This window comes from Hypanus sabinus, chromosome 5 (genome assembly GCF_030144855.1).
Source record: "Hypanus sabinus isolate sHypSab1 chromosome 5, sHypSab1.hap1, whole genome shotgun sequence".
NCBI classification, from domain to species: Eukaryota; Metazoa; Chordata; class Chondrichthyes; order Myliobatiformes; family Dasyatidae; genus Hypanus; species Hypanus sabinus.
The window spans coordinates 86,219,091-86,240,632 of NC_082710.1; the positions used below are offsets into that span (position 1 = coordinate 86,219,091).

The following is a 21,542-nucleotide window of genomic DNA, read 5'->3' on the forward strand; positions in this document are numbered from 1 at the left end:
CGGTCCCAACACCGACCCCTGTGGAACTCCACTGGTAACCGGCTGCCAGCCAGAATAGGATCCCTTTATTCTCACTCTCTGTTTTCTGCTGACGAGCCAATGCTCCACCCGTGCTAGTAACTTTCCTGTAATTCCATGGGAACTTATCTTGCTAAGCAGCTTCACGTGCGGCAACCTTGTAAAAGGCCTTCTGAAAATCGAAGTACACTATGTCTACTGCATCTCTTTTGTCTACCCTCCTTGTCATTTCCTCAAAGAATTGCAGTAGGTTTGTCAGGCAGGATTTTCCTTTCAGGAAACCATGCTGGCTTTGGCATATCTTGTCATGCACCTCCAGGTCCTCCGGAATCTGATCCCTAATAATCACTTCCAACAACTTCCCAACCACTGATGGCAGGCTAACAGTTCTATAGTTTCCTTTCTGCTGCCTCTCATCCTTCTTAAATAGCGGAGTAACATTTGCAATTTTCCAATCATCCGGTACAATGACAGAATCTGTCGATACTTGAAAGATCATTGTTAATGCCTCTGCAATCTCTCCAGCTACTTCCTTCAGAACACAAGGGTGCACCCTCAGACCATTAAGCTCCCTGAGCATCTTCTCAGTCATAATTTTTACTGCACAAACTTCACTTCCCTGACACTGGTGAATGTCTGGTATATGGCAGATGTCTTCAATTGTTAAACCTTATTTCTAATTATTACCCATTACCTTATGCAAGAACATACAGTACTACGGAGGATAATGCAACAGCTTTTTATTAGTAGCTCACTACTAGAGAAAACCCTCCTTAGACACACATGAGGGGCCTGTACCAGAGGTCTCTCTCTCTCTATCTCTCTCTTTCTGTCTCTTGTAAAGCACAGAGATACAAAGTTTTAAACTCTTTTTGTCACATATGCAGGAAACAATTTTTAGCTACCCCCATAGTCACATGCTCAGCAACTGTGGTATTTTGTGGTATTTAATCACCTTAAGATGCAGTCAGTTTCAGACAACTGGGACAATGTACACAATGAGATAATTCCTCACCTCTCAACTGTCGCCTTGCATATTTGGAGACAAAGTATAATTAGATTACCACATCCTGCAGGTGCAAAAAGCCAGCGGCACGTAGCTTGACATCTAATTTTTACATGTCAGCAGAACAAACTAGCCCTTTACCATTCCACAACTGTGAAGACTGATGCAAAATACACATTCAGTTCCTCTGCCATCTTTGCATCTATCATTACAATACTTCCACCATCATTTTCTAATGTTCATATATCTGTCTATCCTCAACTCTCCTTTACTCTTTATATACTTAAAAAAGCTTTTAGTATCTTTTTTGATATTAGTCGCCAGCTTCCTTTCATAATTCATCTTTTCCTTCGAATGAACTTATTAGTTTCCTTCTGCAAGTTGTTAAAAGCTTCCTAATTCTCTCTCTTCCCACTAGCTTTGGATTTCTTGTATGCCCTCTCTTTTGCTTTTATTTTGGCTCTGACTTCACTTGTCAGCCATGGTAGTGTCCTTATTCCCTTTGAAAATTCCCTCTTATTTGGAATATATTTGTCTTGCACTTTCCTCATTTTTCACAGAAACTCCAGCCATTACTACTCTGCTGTCCTTCCTGCTGGTGTCCATTTCCAGTCAACTTAGACGAGTTCCCCTCTCATGCCATTGTAATTTTCTTTATTTCACTGAAATACAGACATATTGGAATTTAGTTTCTCTTCTCAAATTTCAAAGTGAACTCGATCATATTGTGATCACTGTTCCCTAAGGGTTCCTTAACCTTAAGCTCTCTTATCACCTCCAGATCATTGTACAACACCCAATCCAGCACAGCTGATCCCCTAGTGCGCTTAACAACAAGCTGTTCTAAAAAGCCATCTTGTAGACCTTCTACAAATTCTCTCTCTTGAGGTCCAGTACTGACCTGGTTTTCCCAATCCACTTTCATGTTAAAATCCCCAATGATTATCATTACATTGCTTTTCTGACATGTCTCTTCTATCTCCTGCTGTAATGTGTAATCCACATCCTGGCTGATGTTTGGAGGCCTGTATACAACTGCCATTAGGGTCCCTTTACCCTTGCCATTTCTTAACTCAACCCAAAGAGACTCTACACCTTCCAATCCTATGTCATCTCTTTCCAACGATTTAATATTATTTCTTATACTCAGAGCCACACCACTCCCTCTGCCTACTAACCTATCTTTCCAATACACCATATATCCTTGAGTGTTCAGCTCTCAATGGCAGCCATCCTTTAGCCAAGTTTTAGAGATGGCCACAACTTCATACTTGTCAATCTATAGCTGAATTTCAAGATCATCCATTTTATTTCTTATGCTGCTTCCATTCAAATACAACACTTTCAGTCCAGTATTTGTTGCTTTCTGTTTTAACTACACCACACCTCTGTTGCCCTGTAACTCAATTCCACTGGCTGTGATTAAGCCTCATCTCCTGCCTGCTCTTTCTATCATCTCTGTTGCATGCTATCTTTGACTTATTTCTGTTTTTCCCTTCCTCAGCCCTATCAGTCCGGTTCCCATTCACTCTGCCAAATTAGTTTAAACCCTCCCTAACAGCTCTATTAAACCTGCCAGTTAGGACATTGGCTTTCTTTGGGTTCAGGTGTAACCCATCCTTTTTGTACAGATCATACCTCCCCCAGAAGAGGCCCCAATGATCCAGGAATCTGAAGCCCTGCTGCCCCCACCACTCTCTCAGCCACACATTAATACACCTGATCATGCTATTCTTGCCCTCGCTAGCACGTGGCACAGGCAGCAATCCTGAGATTTCTACCCTAGAGGTCCTGCATTTCAGCTTCCTACCTAACTCCCTGAATTCTCTCTTCAGGACCTCCTCTCTTTCTCTACCAATGTCATTGCTACCAACGTGTACCAAGACTTCTGGCTGTTCACCCTCTCTCTTCAGAATACTCTGCACCCGATCTGAGACATCCCAGACCCTGGCACCTGGGAGGCAACACACCAAGAGGGTATCTCTCTCAGGCTGACAGAACCTCCTGTCTGTTCCCCTCATTATGGAATCTCCGATGATTACCATATTCCTCAGCTTCCTCTTTCCCTTCTGCACCATGGAACCAGGCTCAGTGCCAGAGACCCGATCACTGTGGTTGTCCTCTGTCAGTTCATCCCCCTCAACCAGATCCAAAATGAGCTAACAATTACTTGGGGGTGGGGGGGATGACCACTGGGATGCTCTCTACTATCTGAGCTCTTCCCTTCCCTGACAGTCATCCACTTATCAAACTCATGCAGCCTCAGGGTGCCTAACTCCCTATGGCTCCTGTCTGTCTCCTGCTCACTGTAGGTCATCAAGCCGCAGCTCCAGATCCCTAACACGGTCTTGCAGGAGCTGCATCTCGATGCACCTGGCACAGATATGGCCATTGGGGAGACTGGAAGATTTCCAGAATTACCACATCTGACACTCAGAGCAAAGTACTAACCCTACAGACATGCTCTCTATTCCTAATGCAAGGAGAAAAACAAAGCCCACCTAGCCACTTACCTCACCAAAGCCCAAATGAGCCAAAGCCCTACCTCTCTGACTCAGACCACTCTGTTGATGACTGCTCCACTAGGCAGAGTCTCCCTTTTATGCCTGAACCTTCCCTGCTCTCCAACTCACGACTGGGGTGCCAGTTATAGCATAAGATTCCATGTGGCATCTCAATAAATACGTAAATGCTGCATTTAATTTTTATGAAACTGATTTGACTTTCAGAAAAAAACTGAATTGCTTGTTCAGCTCACACTGAAACATCAACACTCTTTCTCGCTCCATGGTCTGCCTGTTCTATTGAAATTTCTTCTTTTATGTCAATAAAAATAAATTGTGTCTCAGTGCATATGTATATCTACATTTATGTCGTGCTTTTCAGAGGAGTCCCCAAAGCACTTAGAGTAATTTTGTAGCAAGATGGAATGTATAATTATCGCTTCTTTCCCCCTTTCTATCTTGTCCAGTTATTGTTTATTTATTTATTATTATTATTTCTTTTTTCTCTCTCTTTATATTTGCATGTTCTCAGTCAGTTCTGTTGGCTATGGTCTTTCATTGATTCTATCGTGTTTCATGTATTTAATCAAGCCGTATAGACTGGAGTCTTGAAAGAACTAAGGTACGAAGTTTGGTGGTCAGGCAGGTAGTGTTTAGGAAACATAGGATGCAGAAGGGCTTAGAAAGATTAGAAGAATGGGCAGGGAAATGGCAAATGAAATACAATGTTGGGAAATGTATGGTCATGCACTTTGATAGTAGAGATAATTGTGCGGACTTTTAGGACAATAAGAGTTTAGGACAATAGGTCACAGCGTCAGGATAGAGGGGTGCCCCTTCAAAACAGAGATGCAGATTTTTTTTTTTAGCTAAATGGTGGTGAATTTGTAAAACTTGTTGCCACATGCAGCTGTGGAGGCCAGGTTGCCGGATGTACTTAAGGTCGAGATTGATAGATTCTTGATTGGACATGGCATCAAAGGTTAGGAGGAGAAGGTTGGGAACTGGGGTTGAGGAGGAGAGAAAAACAGATCAGCCATGACTGAATGGTGGAACAGACTTGATGGGCCAGATGGCCTAATTCTGCTCCTATGTCTTATGGTCTTATTTACTGTGAATGCCTGCAAGGAGATAAATCTATGGGTTGTATATGGAGACATATATGCACTTTGATAATAAATTTGCTTTGAACTTTGAAATAATGAAAAGTATCAGCCCAAAATGTTGATTTCAATCTATGATATACTGTTTTATCCTTCAAATGGTGAAGAAGCATTAGTTTTCCTCAGCTCAATCTGCACTAAGGTCAGTTAATGAAAGACACATCCAATGCACTTTAGATCTCTGTGCAATGGCATTTAAGGCACAATTTATGCCACATCACCATGGCTACAGATGTTATTTGCCTCATCAGGAATCTCTTGAGAATTGAATGTCAACCTTTTTGTCATCAGAAAAGAATTAAGGGGTCTCAAGATTTGAAGGAAAACAAGTAAATAACAGGTTATATAGCATTGTAATGTAATAATATCTCCTCATATCACATGAAAGAACTTTCAACAACCAGAACTTGAACCCTCATAAAGGAATTCATAGAACATAATAACAGAAAGACATGGAATTCTTTGAAATGTCCTGTTCAGACTTACATTCCATCGCATTTTATAGATAAGCCTTTATTTCTGTGACCCTTTGACCCTCAGATGTTTCCATCAAGGCAGCACAGAAACCAACCTATCCAGATGTATCACAGTTTGGTACAGCAACTGCTCTGCGCATGACTGCAAGAAACTGCAGAGAATTGTGTATACCTTCTATCCCACCGTTATATATGCTATTGAATGGTTCCTTATCTGATAAATAGATTTTGTCTTCACAATCCACCTCATTGTGACATTGCACCTATTGTCTACCTCAGCCTTTCTCAACCTTTTTGGTGTGGAGGGACCCTTGAAATAATTTTCAAATCTCAGGAAACCCCTGCATAAAATTATTATATCTAGAGCTCACAGTACTTTATCATGATCAGTAAGCTGAAGATATAATAATCCAAAAATAATTGTTGACACGCTTTTGAGTGGAGAATGCATTTTTGGCTAACCTTTCTTGGAAAAAAAATCACATAGTTACCTTTCTTGAAAGTATTCTTTCTTCCTCTTTCATAAATTTTAAAAATTCATAAAGCAAACATAAACATTTCGATTCTGGGTTGAACTTGAGATAAGAACTCACAGATTTCACCTGCAACTGAATTGAGATAATTTCTATCCTTGCTCTTAATTCTTGTTAAACAGGAAAAAGCTTGCTCACACATGTAATCTGCAGAAGTTGAAAACTGCAGCAAAATGTTCATTGCTTTCCTATGAATGGCAGGATACTCTTTCACAGAAATCCAGGAAATTGTCCAAGGCCAGGTCAGTAAATCCCACCTTGATTGTACGATCAGAGTGTAGCTCACAAAGTTCTTCCTCTTCTCGCAAAGTCAAGTTCTCAGGCTGAGCAGAAGATTCAGACAAAGGGCCCTTCACCCAGCCATACACTCGTGTGGAAAGGGAAGAAAAATACTGTTCCATTTTGTTCTCCATTTTTCCAGATGGTTTTAAATAAGGATCAAGACTCTCTGATATCCTTCCTCACTCTCAGGCTGAAGCAGAAGTGGAAACATGTCAAGATTTCCTTTTGCAGCATAATTTTTCCAAAGATTCAATTTCCTTTTAAATCCAAGAATCTAGTCACTTGAAGTCAAAACATTTCCTTCAGGGCTTGTAGAGACTTGTTCAACTGGTTCATATGATGAAAAATGTCTGTTAAGTAGGCTATTTGCTGCATCCATTCTTCAGCCTGAAAGCACTAGTAAAATCTGGTCTACTATTTTCTTGAAAACACTTCTGCGATTCACCTTTCATCTCAAATACCATGTTGAGAACTCTTCCTCTGCCAAGACATCAGGATTTCTGCATGTAGCAGGAGATTGGTATACTCTTTGTCCAGGTCTTCACACAGTTTTTAAAATATTCTTGAGTGAACTGGTCTTAAAGCTACAAAATAATTTGTTTTCTGGATCATTTTGCTGACTGTGACGTTATTTTCAAAAGCTTTAATCTGTTTGTTTTGAGATTCCAATAGTCATTTAAAATAATCAGCACTTTTAAATATCATCTGGCTGTGATTTGTAATTAAGTGTCTTTCTGATTTTACTCGGGCCGTTCCTACATTGGTAGATTGTTTGCCACAGACTAGGCTCAATGGAGTAGGACAACTTGGATCACCAGTCAATGTAAAACCCATTGATGAGTGACTCCCGTTGTAAAAATATGGTACTGGCCGATTACTTTAGTCCTGCCCACTGCTTTTGTCTCCAGGACCTGGAAGAGGCTGGTGGACAACTTCTGGGGCAACAGGGGTATTGGTTCTCTGCTGCAATTGTGAGTCTTCCAATCACGGAGGGGTGGTGGACATTGGCAGCTCTTCACCTCAGATCCCTGTACAGTGAACAACCTCCAAGATGGCATGTGCTGGCGATGTACTTTCTCAGCCTGGGACATTGCCTGCTGGAGGGCACGAGGATTCCAGCAGACAGCATCAAACATGCCGCTCTGAGGGAACTGTCTCACTTTTACTGGGAGCTGTTGAGGGCATGAGGTCCAGTCTCAGCCAGATGGGGTGCTTCTGTGCCAGTGGTGCTCTAGTTGTGAGGGGGACTGGTCCCCATCCTATCACGGTGTGTGTCAAGGGGGCTCAGGGAAGTAAGAGGGGTTCCAGCTGCATCACCACCTGATGGGTTGGGAGTGCTTGTCAGACCCAGGATTCCAGAAAACTACGTGGGAGAGGGTCTATCTTGTGGGGATGCCCACCATGTCCTTTTGTGACAGTCCAGTGTTCCTTGTACAGACTGCTCCTGCACACCTCCCACTTCTTCGCCTTTGTCTGCCCACCAGACTCGCCTTGTCGGTCCATGTTAGCAATTGGCAGTGGAGGAGGTCCCCAGTGGAAATCTCTTTCTGCAGGGGTCATTCCCTGTACAGTGGGGACCTGGGGTAGAAGGTCCTGTGGGGACTTGGGTGCATGGGGTGGTGCCATGCAACCGGTTTTTAAGCAGGTTCACTGACGCCATGTCCACCTGTCCACTCAGTGTCAGGAGGAGTCAGTGTGTGGAGTGTGCGAGGTTGCAGCCCCTGTTTGAGTGTCTGAAGGGCCTGCAGCTCAGGTTCTGGTTGCACTTCAGCCTCGCGTTCCTTATATACGGCCACCCAGTACGGAAGGGGGCGGATCATGCAGAGGATCTGCTGTGGGCTTGCAGGGCCTGGCTAAGATGGCCATTCATGGGTAAAGTTGAGGGCTCTGCCAGAGCCGACTGCCTACCCCTCTTCTGAGGATACGTTGGTGCCTGGCTGTCCTTGAAGAGGGACCACATGGTCACAATGCATACAGTGGGAACTTTGGAGAGCAGTGAGCCCCCCAGGAAATTGACTGTTTTATAGACAGTAGTATTTTAATTTTAATTTATTCACTGTCTTATGAATACTTAATCTTTCTACTTTGTGTATTTGTTGCGTAAATAAACTTAATAGTTTTGTAATAAAAAGGGGACAGACTTTTTTTGTGTCTGTTGCTGCACTATTGCAGTGAAATGAGATTGTAATTCTTCATCACTTGCCCATCAGAATTGCCCGTAGGCCTAGGCCTAGGCTCCCCATCTTCATCAAAAATAGCAGCACTGGACCATCTTTAGAATGAAAATTTCCCTCCAATTTTCTACTGCACAGGTAAAGTGTGTTCACTCACATAAGTCAGTCGGTGGCACGTAAGGGGAAGTTTGGGAAGGTAATTCAGGAGTTGTCAGAGTCCAAGTTGGTCAAGTCCATTCAATGCTCGGAAAACGCACTTCACACTTCTCATCAGCCTACCAGCTTCCCCTCCGTGCAACACAGAACTTACTAATTATCAACAGCTTCCCCTCTCTCACATTCAAAACTGAGAATGGACACAAGCAAATAAACACGGTCCTACCGTGCACGGCCATACTGGGCTGAGAGGCCTCCAACGAGATTGCTAACAGGACTGCTCAGTCATTGCCCACCACCACTACTGCTAGCATTGTGAATTGCACAAAGTTAAAAAAAACAATGTTTATTTTTTAATTCACAATCTCTTGTGAAACCACTAGTGACCTCTCACAGAACCCTGGTTGAAAAACCCTGGTCTTCCTGCTCTGCACTTTCTCTGTACTATATTCTGCACTTCGTTATTGTTTTAACTTGCACTGCCTCAATACGCTGTGTGATTAATTGAATTGTATAAATAATATGCAAGGCAAGTTTTTCTCTGTACTTCAGTGCATGTGACAATAATAAACCAATTGACCAATTTACTAAATCCAGGTAATGTCCTGGTGAATCTCCTGCACAGTTCCATCCTTTCCAGTTGTTCTGCTGGCCTCCTAGATCCTTTTTCTTTCTCCACAAATCTCAGTGCATGATCGTACAAATAATGGACCGAATCATGCTACTCCTAGAAATGAATAGCACTGTTCATCAGTTCAAACTGAAATTAGTCCTGGACTTGTGTGCAAACAATACGAGTCCAAGACTCACTGACATGCCTAAACTCTGTCACTGGAGACCAACAAGATGGTCCAGTCTCGCTGGGTTTCCCATCATGTGTGATATACCTATAGTGATTAATGTAATCGCTTTCTAGCACCAACAATACTTATTGGAATTCGATTCCTGTTCCTATCTGTAAGGAGCTTGTATGTTCTCCCTGTGACTGTATGGGATTCCACTCACATGCCAAAGGTTAGTGTTAGTGAGTCATGGGAATCTTGTGCTGGAACTGTGACAACACTTGTGAGTTATCTCCAGCATAATCTGTGGACTGTGTTGGTTTCTAACACAAAATATTGATGCATTTTCTGTATTTTTAATGTTTTGATAGACATATAAATAAATCTAATCCTTATAAAGATAATTTTTATGATATTGGAAAACCATCTCTCAGATCCTCAGTAAGGGCTAATAGAGGAATGTGGAGGAATCATATTAACTTCAACTGGGGTTCAAGGAAGATTTATTGTTCTAATCATGAATTTATTTAATTAAACTCAATATTGTTTAACCATTTCAGGTTGCTTTTATATGTATATAGTATCGCAAAGTTCAAAATAAATTTGTGATCAAAGTACATACAGTGTATGTCACCATATACTACCCTGAGATTCATTTTCTTGTGAGTATTCACAATAGAACAAAAAAAAATACAATGGAATCAATGAAGAAAAGCTACACTCAAGGACTGACAAGTACTACTACTATGTCAACTCAGGCCTAGGGGGCCGGTGTCAGGCCTGCCAAGTAAATAATGTGTAAAACAAGACAAACCATGCAAAAAGAAACAATAATAATTAATAATAATATTTTAATTCAACTTTGATTCTTTAATTTAAATATTTAACTCTACCTAAGTGTTTTAGGTATTCTCTTACATACCACCAGTGGTTGACTATAATCAAGTGCTTGAGATACTGCATGATGCTGACATCAAACAAGAAACAGTTCACCCCCAACGTATTTCATACCATAGTTGAGGATTTCAATCAGGCGTCTTGGAAAAACTCTCCCCCCCCCCCCCCCCACCCTGCAATTGCTATCAGCAAAAAACGAATAGCACCAGAGGTCCCAACATACTAAACCACTGTTATACTAAGTTAAAGAATTCCTACCATTCCATGCCCAGACCAGATTTTGGGAAATCTTATCACTTGGCTGTCCTTCTCCTACCTGCATACAGGCAGAGGCTAAAGAGCAAGAGTCCAGCGATTAGGATAACAGACACATCTGTGGATCTGAATGAATATTCCATGGTTGTCAGGGACTTTATAAAAACAGTATAGACTCATGTGTCCCTACAAAACCATTCAGAGTCTTCTCCAACTAGGAGCCATGAGGTACACAATCCGCTGAGGGCCATGTCTGAGGCATTCATGACTGGAGATCAAGAAAGTTACAAGTATGCTATCGGGAAAGCCACCTCATGGGCAAAAAAGCCCCCCTCCCACTCCAAAACTAATCAATAAACTTCAAGACTTTGGCCTCGATACCCCCTTGTGCAATTGAATCTTTGATTTCCTTACTTACAGGCACCAGTCAGTTTGGATTGGCAGCCGCAACTGGTCCAGAATCTCTGTCAGCGCAGGGGCACCACAAAGCAGTGTGCTTAGCCTGTCCATGCTTAACACTTATTACTCTGCGGCTCAACACAGCCCTAACGTGATACTTAATTTTGCTGATGACACCACTGTCATTAGCTGAATCAAATCTGCATATAGGAGGGAAATTGAAAATCTGACTGAGTGATGCCACAATAACAACTCCTTACTCAAAGTCAGCAAGGAAAAAATCTGATGCTTGATTTCTCCCACTTTTTAAAAAAAGGAGGGAGAGAGAAACTAGGGAATTATAGACCGGTTAGTCTGACATCGGTGGTGGGGAAAATGCTAGAGTCGGTTATCAAAGATGTGATAACAGCACATTTGGAAAGAGGTGAAATCATCGGACAAAGTCAGCATGGATTTATGAAAGGAAAATCATGTCTGACAAAACTTATAGAATTTTTTGAGGATGTAACTAGTAGAGTGTATAGGGGAGAGCCAGTGGATGTGGTATATTTAGATTTTCAAAAGGCTTTTGACAAGTTCCCACGCAGGAGGTTAGTGTGCAAACTTAAAGCACACGGTATTTGGGGTATGGTTTTGATGTGGATAGAGAATTGGTTGGCAGACAGAAAGCAAAGAGTGGGAGTAAACGGGACCTTTTCAGAATGGCAGGCAGTGGCTAGTGGGGTACCGCAAGGCTCAGTGCTGGGACCCTAGTTGTTTACAATATAAATGATTTAGACAAGGGAATTAAATGCAGCATCTCCAAGTTTGCAGATGACACGAAGCTGGGCGGCGGTGTTAGCTGTGAGGAGGATGCTAAGAGGATGCAGGGTGACTTGGATAGGTTAGGTGAGTGGGCAAATTCATGGCAGATACAATTTAATGTGGATAAATGTGAAGTTATCCACTTTGGTTGGAAGAACAGGAAAACAGATTATTATCTGAACAGTGGCCGATTAGGAAAAGGGGAGGTGCAACGAGACCTGGGTGTCATTGTACACCAGTCATTGAAGGTGGACATGCAGGTACAGCAGTCAATGAAAAAGGCAAATGGTATGTTGGCATTCATAGCAAAAGGATTTGAGTACGGGAGCAGGGAGGTTCTACTGCAGTTGTACAACGCCTTGGTGAGACCACACCTAGAATATTGTGTGCAGTTTTGGTCCCCTAGTCTGAGGAAAGACATTCTTGCCATAGAGGGAGTACAGAGAAGATTCACCAGATTGATTCCTGGGATGGCAGGACTTTCATATGAAGAAAGACTGGATCGACTAGGCTTATACTCACTGGAATTTAGAAGATCGAGGGGGGATCTTATTGAAATGTATAAAATTCTAAAGGGATTGGACAGGCTAGATGCAGGAAGATTGTTTCTGATGTTGGGGAAGTCCAGAACGAGGGGTCACAGTTTAAGGATAAAGGGGAAGCCTTTTAGGACTGAGATGAGGAAAAACTTCTTCACACAGAGAGTGGTGAATCTGTGGAATTCTTATCCACAGGAAACAGTTGAGGCCAGTTCATTGGCTATATTTAAGAGGAAGTTAGATATGGCCCTTGTGGCTAAAGGGATCGGGGGGTATGGAGAGAAAGCAGGTACAGGGTTCTGAGTTGGATGATCAGCCAGGATCATACTGAATGGCGGTGCAGTCTTGAAGGGCCGAATGTCCTACTCCTGCACCTATTTTCTATGTTTCTATGTTTCAGGAGGAGGAAATGGAGGTCCATGAACCAGTCCTCGTCGGGGGGGGGGGGGGGGGGGGTTAGACGAGAGGGTTAGCAACTTGAAATTCCTTGCTGTTATCATTTCAGAGGAAGTGCTCTGTTCCAGGCAGGAAAGTGCAATCACAGAGAAGGTATGGCAGTGCCTCCACTTTGAAGTTTGCGAAGATTCAACATGACATTTAAAGCTCTGAGTAACTTCATTCAATATGTGGTGAAGAGTAATATTGACAGTCTGGTATGGAAACACCAATGTTCTTGAACAAAAAATCCTACAAAAGGTAGTGGATGTGGCCCACTCCATCACGGCTAAATCCCTGTCCACCATTGTGCACATCTACACAGAGTGTTATCGTAGGAAAGCAGCATCCATCATCAGAAACCCCCAGCACCCAGGACATGCTCTCTTCTTGTTGCTGCCACTAGGAAGAAGGTACTGGAGCCTCAGGACTCACACCAGTATGTATTAAATATAATTCATGTAATTTTAAATTCAGTGACAAAAGTTGAAACCCCATCTCCTTTGTTGCTATTAGAGGCATTTCTGAACTGAAAGTTCAATGCTCTTCTACACAAGGTGTTGTTATCTTTAAACCCCACTGCCCAACTCCAGAACACAGCCTTGCATAGTAGAACATTTGGACCCTGAACAGATAGGTGCAGGGGGTGGTTTCGGTTAAAGGACCCAAACCAGCATGATGACCAGATTCTTAGAAACTATGTCATTACTATTCTGAACTTTGTGAAACATTTAACTCTGCAACTTACAAAATAGAATGCCTTCAACTATCTGTATGTTAAAGTACACATGTGATAGAGGCAGCGTTAAATATTGCAAAATACAAATTTCTATTGACATTGAAATTATGAAGGAAAGGAAAGGTCTTGCTTGAAATTATATTGAATTGTCATTTTTTGTTTATGCTCCATTAAATATCAACACTTCATTGTATTGTAGAAGTGATATTGTGATGCTGTCAAAAACATGCATAAATAATTGTGCACACTTAAATATTTCAAGGTTATTTCTTCAAGCTGGTTACTGCCATACCTATTTTCAATTAGATAGTGTCACAATCACACCATGTTAGTGTCACAGTCACAGTTCACATCATTAAAGTGCAATGTAACATCATATTTAAGAACCCCTTGGTGAGAGGCTTAGATGGATATGGGCTGAATGCAGGAAATTGGTACTAGGTGGGTAGTATAGTCGGCTCTCCTTATCTGCGGATTCAACCAACCGCGGATTGGGAAACCTGGAAGTTCTCTCTCCAGCACCCGTTGCTTGAGCATGTACAGACTATTTTTTCTTGTGATTATTCTCTAAATAATACAGTATAACAACTATTTACATAGTATTTACATTGTATTAGGTATTATAAGTAATCTAGAAATGACTTAAAAGTACAGGCAGTCCCGGGGTTATGAGTAAGTTCCATTCCTGAGTCCGTCTTTAAGTCGGATTTGAAGTCGAAACAGGTACATCCGGTATTATTTATCATCAGTTAGCCAAACATTTTTCTTAGTATATAGTACATATGCATATAAAACACTTAAGAAACATACGTATTTCAATAATTTAACCACTGTGTTGCTTAGTAATAATTGTAGCTTTCATCGGGGCAGGGCCTTTCACATGCTCCATTAAAATTGTTCCGATCATTGACCAACTGTAGCGTAATGCTTTTCCAATGACAGATGGCGTTTCACCTCTTTCTGATCACTTTATTACTTCTACCTTATTTTCGATTGCGATGGTGATTATTTTTGTGAACAGAAACACTGCGGATTCAGAGCTACACCACCAGGTCCTAATGTCCTTCACACAGAGACATTTTAAATAAAGTCCGGGGTTCCGCTGGGTCCTAAAGAGCACCACACTGATACATGTTAAATAAGGGACTTGACATCCGCCAATTTTGGTATCCGCGGGGTGTCCCAGAACCAATCCACTGTGGATAAGGAGGGCCGACTGTACTAAGTTCGGCACAGACTCATTGAGCTGAAGGGCCTGTATCTGTGCTGTATTGCTCTACGACCACTATTGATCAATGGCACTGCGCTGTCGTACTCCCCTCACGTCACAGTTTAACAGTTTCACAATCCCTCAGCACTGCAGATTCTGAATAATAGTGCCAGTGAATTTGATTGTTCCTCCAGCTTTAAGTGTGTGATGTAGAATATAGTGTTGGAGGTGCAGAGAAAGTGCAGTCCAGGTAAACAAATAACCTGCAGGGGCCATGATGAGATAGATGGATTGGAGAATCAAGAGTTCAAACGTTGCTTTTTAGAGAATAGTGTTTAATGGAGAAACATATGAATTTGTCAGCCATGCTAAATGTGAGTGAGGCTACTGGTAATTTATAAGTTAACACTGAAGACAGTTGATTGTCTTAAGCAACAGATAATCTACTGGACGAAGCTCAATGGGTCAAGCAGCATCTGTGGAGTTGTTGGCATTTCAGGTCAAAACCCTACGTCCATCAGACCACAAGACATAGGAGCAAAATTAGGCCATTCTGTCCATCGAGTCTGCTCTGCCATTCCAACATGGCTGATTTATTTCCCTTTCAACACCATCCTTCTACCTTCTCTCCATAACTTACGGCACCCTGACTAATCAAGAACCTATCAACCTCTGCTTTAGGTCAGGTCAGTTCCACTAACAGACTGTTTATTGATCCAGATTCCAGCATTTGCAGCCTCCTTTGTCTCTATTTAATATTTAATATTCTTGCAGGTGTTGACAGAAACAATAATCCTCATTTTATGAGTCCTTTATATTCTATTCAACTTCATGGACTTTGATGCTTTAGCCAAGACTTGTAAGGACCAGGTTATATGAACCTGAATCAGAATCAGGTAAATCTTCACTAATATATGATGTGAAATCTGTTGCTTTGAAGCAGTACAAAGAAATAAAAATCTCTGCAATTTACAAACTAAATAAATAGAGCCAAAGAGGAGCAAAAAGGTAGTGTTCACAGGTTCATGGGGCGTTCAGAAATCTGTTAGAACATTATGTCAAAACTCTACATGTAACTAGTTTAAGACATATGCTCAAAAAGAAGTACTTAGTTTGCATTAATTGATGTCAGAGAGAGTAATGAGAGATGGCTGCAGGCATTCCTTCACAGTGAGCCACTCTGATACAAAACAGAGCTGACATGTTGCATCAGATATCAGACACTACTTCCAGAGGGCAAAAAAGTTCACCACTCATCAAAAAGCCACTGCATATTGATGTCCACAGAATGAAATCAAAATTCCTATCAGTTATAATGATATCTAAAACATAAAGAAACTGATCAAAAGCAGAGAAAAATAGTGAGTGTTCATGAACCATTCAGAAATCTGATGGCAGAAAGCTGTTCCTCAATCATTCTGTATGCATCTTCAGGCTCTGGTACCTCCTCATTGATGATAATTGAAGGTTCAAAGGTTCATTTTATTATCAAAGTATATACAGAATACAGCTCTGAGATTTCTCTTCTGCAGGTAGCCATAAAATACAGAAAAAACATGGAAGCTGTGAAAGAAAAGACATCAACCCCCTGCGGACAAAAAAAAAGAAACTTGTAAGCCCTAAACCACTAATCCTCCAAACTCTCCCTCACACAAAAAGCAACAGGTCACCCACCCAGACACAGCAGCTAAAACCCCAAACCCCTGATCCTCCAAACTCTCCCTCACACAAAAAGCAACAGGTCACCCACCCAGACACAGCAGCTAAAACACCAAACCCCTGATCCTCCAAACTCTCCCTCACACAAAAAGCAACAGGTCACCCACCCAGACACAGCAGCTAAAACACCAAACCCCTGATCCTCCAAACTCTCCCTCACACAAAAAGCAACAGGTCACCCACCCAGACACAGCAGCTAAAACACCAAACCCCTGATCCTCCAAACTCTCCCTCACACAAAAAGCAACAGGTCACCCACCCAGACACAGCAGCTAAAACCCCAAACCCCTGATCCTCCAAACTCTCCCTCACACAAAAAGCAACAGGTCACCCACCCAGACACAGCAGCTAAAACCCCAAACCCCTGATCCTCCAAACTCTCCCTCACACAAAAAGCAACAGGTCACCCACCCAGACACAGCAGCTAAAACCCCAAACCCCTGATCCTCCAAACTCTCCCTCACACAAAAAGCAACAGGTCACCCACCCAGACACAGCAGCTAAAACACCAAACCCCTGATCCTCCAAACTCTCCCTCACACAAAAAGCAACAGGTCACCCACCCAGACACAGCAGCTAAAACACCAAACCCCTGATCCTCCAAACTCTCCCTCACACAAAAAGCAACAGGTCACCCACCCAGACACAGCAGCTAAAACACCAAACCCCTGATCCTCCAAACTCTCCCTCACACAAAAAGCAACAGGTCACCCACCCAGACACAGCAGCTAAAACAAAAAAGTCCAACCCCAGGCCCCTCCCACACAAAAAACAATGACAATAATATCAAACACCCAACCACCTCTCTCGTACACAAAAACTAACAGATTGCCCTCATGGAAAAACATTAACAAGAACTTCGGACCCCAAATCCCCAACCCCTCCCTCGTAATATATTGTCCACCTGCCAATTGCCAACCAGAAAGAAAACACAAAAAACTGAAGGAGACCATAATAAACTACAGTCCACATCTCGGAATTTCAAAAACACCCTCCCTCAGCCTTGAAGAGAGTGACAGCTTGAACACTACCCTTCCGTGGGGCATGACTGCCAAAGCACAGCCTCTGGACTGACGCGGACTCCTCCCTTTTCGTCTCCATGTTTCAGTCTTCCTCATTGCATTGATCAGTGAGTAATGGAATTGATCTAGGCCTCACATCTCATCTCTGATCTTTTACTCAAGACAGCCCGTGCTTGTGGTCCTCTCCTGGAATTTCCTTGTGAATAGCAGAGCGCTAAATCACTTGATTGAACTGATTAAGCCACGGGCTCCAACAGTTTCTGAAAAAAAAATTAAGATAAAAAGAATAAGTAGAAGGCATTGAAAAAGTGAAAGAGTGACTATCTGGAAGATATTGTCTGAGGAATTGTAATTCGTGTGCATCATCTTGACTGCAAAGGCCAGAAAATAATGAAAAGTGGGCATGTCCTGGATGATGAAGGTTCTTGATGACGGATGCAGCTTTTCTGAGGCATCACCTTTTGAAGATGTTCTCAATGATGAGGATGGTAAAGGCCATGGCTGAGCTGACAGTCAGTCCTGAGGAAAGGTCTTGGCCCGAAACGTTGACTATTTATTCATTTCCATTGATGCTGCCTGACCTGCTGAGTTCCTCCAGCATTTTCTGTTGTGCACTGCTTTACAAACCTCTGCTGTTTTTTTCCCAGTACTAAACATTGGCATCTCTATACCAGGGAGTTATGCACCCAATCAGAATGCTCTGCACAATATATCTGTAGAAGTTTGTTCAAGTAATTGGCACCAACTCTCTTCAAACTCCTAATGAAATATAGTCACTGGCAAACCTTCTTTGTAATTGGATCAAGTGTGCATGTCTTCAATCAAGTCTTCAATTGCTTCACTAAATGTAGAGGAAGGGTGCTCACTGTTAGAAGGCTGATCTCTCCCGACTGGTGGAGGGGAAAATGCTAGAGTCGGTTATCAAAGATGAGATAACAGCACATTTGGAAAGAGGTGAAATCATCGGACAAAGTCAGCATGGATTCGTGAAAGGAAAATCATGGCTGACAAAACTTATAGAATTTTTTGAGGATATAACTAGTAGAGTGGATAGGGGAAAGCCAGTGAATGTGGTATATTTAGATTTTCAAAAGGCTTTTGACAAGGTCCCACGCAGGAGATTAGTGTGCAAACTTAAAGCACACGGTATTGGGGGTATGGTTTTGATGTGGATAGAGAATTGGTTGCCAGACAAGAAGCAAAAAGTGGGAGCAATCAGGACCTTTCCAGAATAGCAGGCAGTGACAAGTGGGGTACTGCAAGGCTCAGTGCTAGGACCCCAGTTGTTTACAATATATATTAATGATTTAGACGAGGGAATTAAATGCAGCATCTCCAAGTTTGCGGATGACACGAAGCTGGGCGGCGGTGTTAGCTGTGAGGAGGATGCTAAGAGGATGCAGGGTGACTTGGATAGGTTAGGTGAGTGGGCAAATTCATGGCAGATACAATTTAATGTGGATAAATGTGAAGTTATCCACTTTGGTTGGAAGAACAGGAAAACAGATTATTATCTGAACAGTGGCCGATTAGGAAAAGGGGAGGTGCAACGAGACCTGGGTGTCATTGTACACCAGTCATTGAAGGTGGGCATGCAGGTACAGCAGGCAGTGAAAAAGGCAAATGGTATGTTGGCATTCATAGCAAAAGGATTTGAGTACGGGAGCAGGGAGGTTCTACTGCAGTTGTACAAGGCCTTGGTGAGACTGCACCTAGAATATTGTGTGCCGTTTTGGTCCCCTAATCTGCGGAAAGACATTCTTGCCATAGAGGGAGTACAAAGAAGGTTCACCAGATTGATTCCTGGGATGACAGGACTTTCCTATGAAGAAAGACTGGATCGACTAGGCTTATATTCACTGGAATTTAGAAGAATGAGGGGGGATCTGATTGAAACGTATACAATTCTAAAGGGATTGGACAGGCTAGATGCAGGAAGATTGTTTCTGATGTTGGGGAAGTCCAGAATGAGGGGTCACAGTTTAAGGATAAAGGGGAAGCCTTTTAGGACTGAGATGAGGAAAAACTTCTTCACACAGAGAGTGGTGAATCTGTGGAATTCTCTGCCACAGGAAACAGTTGAGGCCGGTTCATTGGCTATATTTAAGAGGGAGTTAGATATGGCCCTTGTGGCTAAAGGGATCGGGGGGTATGGAGAGAAAGCAGGCACAGGGTTCTGAGTTGGATGATCAGCCACGATCATACTGAATGGCGGTGCAGGCTCAAAGGGCCGAATGGCCTACTCCTGCACCTATTTTCTGTGTTTCTATGAAGAACTTCTTTGTAGGACCAAGGTGAACAAAGGGCACATAAGCTTAAAATAGTAAAAGTGAGAGGAAAAGATAATCAGTAAGGGGGTGGCTAATGTAAATCAAGGGTTTTAAAGCTGCTGTTAATCACAAAATGAAACAGAAAGTTTTTAAAAATGGTACCAAGGGTTGAGTTTAAATGAAAAGGAGCATAATTTGGGGACAACAGAGATTGCAGTTGCTGAAATCTGGAACAACACACAATGTGTTGGAGGCACTCAGTGTATCAGGCAGCATTAATGGAGGGAAACATACATTTGGTGTTTCAGATCAAGGCCCTTCATTTAGGCTGTAACTTGAATAAAATTTCAGCCTGGGTTTCAATATAATAAGGACGTAGAAGGATTTGTTGGAGAAATCAGAATCAGAGTCAGGTTTAATATCATTGGCATATGTCATGAAATGTGTTGTATTGTGGCAGAAATACATTCCAATATATACATAATAAAACAACTATAAATTACAAAAGGGAATGTGTATACATGTAACAGCTTGGGAAAGTTACACTGCTATGTAAAGGTCTTTTTGGCGAAGCAGTTTATGGTTAGAAATAACAGGTGCTTTGGAATGTAAGCTTTCCAATGAGGAGAGGGTGTTTTCGTGCTGTGTGCCTGACACCGAGGCAATCTGGGTCTTCTGTTTGGGGGGAGATGGAGAGAGAATATGGCAGAAAGGAGAGGTCATAAGCACCAGAACAGAATAGACTTGGCGTGGGGCCGGGAGTCTATGGAGGATCAGAGAGCGGGAAACCATGAGATCCAACTTGTGCACAATAGACTTTCATTAAATTGGGCCCTTTTCTTTTTGTTTTACTTTATTGATCCTTTGAGCAGTGCGGAGGTATTGTGGATCCAGGTTAGATCATCTGTTATGTGCACACCAGGAACTTTGTGCTTTTCACTCTCTCCAGGGCATAGTCATTGATGTGCAATGGAGAAAGATGCCTTCCCAAAATCCACAATCATCTTTTTTGTTTTATCCATGTTGAGACTCAGGTTGTTGTTCTTGCACCATTTGACAAGACTTTCTACTATGTTGACTCATCATTGTTGCTGATGAGGCCAACCACTGTAATATCATCAGCCAACTTAATGATGGATTTGTGAGCAGGATCTGGCAGGGTAAATATGAGTCAGCAGTGTGAACCAGAGGTCTGTTTGCTTGGTTCGTAATGAGTGCTGTCCTTGCTCAAGAAAAAAAACTCCCTCATTCTCTGCTGCTCCAGAGAATCAACCCAAGTTTGTCCTTAACTCATATGCCCTCTGATCCAGACACTGTCTCGGTGAACCTCTTCTGCCCCTTCTCCAAGGCCTTCACAACCTTCCTATAATGAGATGTGTCCAAGCCAGAGTTTTATAAAACTGCAACATAATTCTGCAAATGCTGAACACAATGCCTCGACTAATGAAGGCAGGCATGCCAAATGCTTTCTTTACCATCCTATCACATTGTGCAGCCATTTTCAGGGAGTTGGGGACGGACTCCACCTTCCCTCTGTACATCGAAACAGTAGAGGGTCTTGATATAAACAGTGTGCTGGCCCTTTACTTTGCTTACAAGTTACATGTAATTTTACAAAAATCTGGCTTCAGCCACAGCTGCTAGCACATACAAGACCAGCAGGTCCGGGTTCAAGAGGAGAGGTCGGAGGTTTAGAGGGGATCCAAGGAGGGAGCTTTCCATGAGTGAGATTCCCGGGAATGAACATCCAAATAGCCTGTCCAGGTCCAAGGATGTAAGCACCAAAGAAATTGGGCATGTCCTTATTGAACCTCACAGTTGTTATTGATGCCCCATAGAAAGTATTCTATCTAGATGTTTGGTATGAAAAATTCCAGGTCTCAGTATTAGTTTATGGTGTATAACCTATGGCAAGAATACATCATAAGATCATAATGTAGGAGTAGAATTAGGTTATTCGGTCCATCAAGGCTGCTCTGCTGCTCCATCATGGTTGATTTATCCCTCTTAATCCCATTCTCATGCTTTCTCCCTGTAACCTTTTTCACCCTGACTAATTAAGAACCTATCAGCCTCTGCTTTGAATACACTGAATGATGATTCCACAGATTCACCACCCTCTAACTAAAGAAATTCCTCCTCATCTCTCTTCTAAATGG

General features: G+C 42.3%; 1 protein-coding gene and 1 long non-coding RNA gene across 5 annotated transcripts in view; one reads left to right on the forward strand and one right to left on the reverse strand.

The window, feature by feature from the left end:
* The window catches only part of LOC132394274 (contactin-associated protein-like 5), a 1,716,192-nt gene that overhangs the window by 984,854 nt on the left and 709,796 nt on the right, over positions 1-21,542 (forward strand). The window lies entirely within an intron of this gene.
* LOC132394275 (uncharacterized) overlaps positions 13,799-21,542 on the reverse strand; it is a 35,285-nt gene continuing 27,541 nt past the window's right edge. For 3 of the 4 annotated variants that reach the window (XR_009512255.1, XR_009512256.1, XR_009512253.1), the window contains one exon: positions 16,996-17,373. This is a non-coding gene — a long non-coding RNA (uncharacterized LOC132394275). Of the gene's footprint in view, positions 15,961-16,995; positions 17,374-21,542 lie in introns of those variants that run through there. The other variant, XR_009512254.1, reaches the window with a different exon arrangement.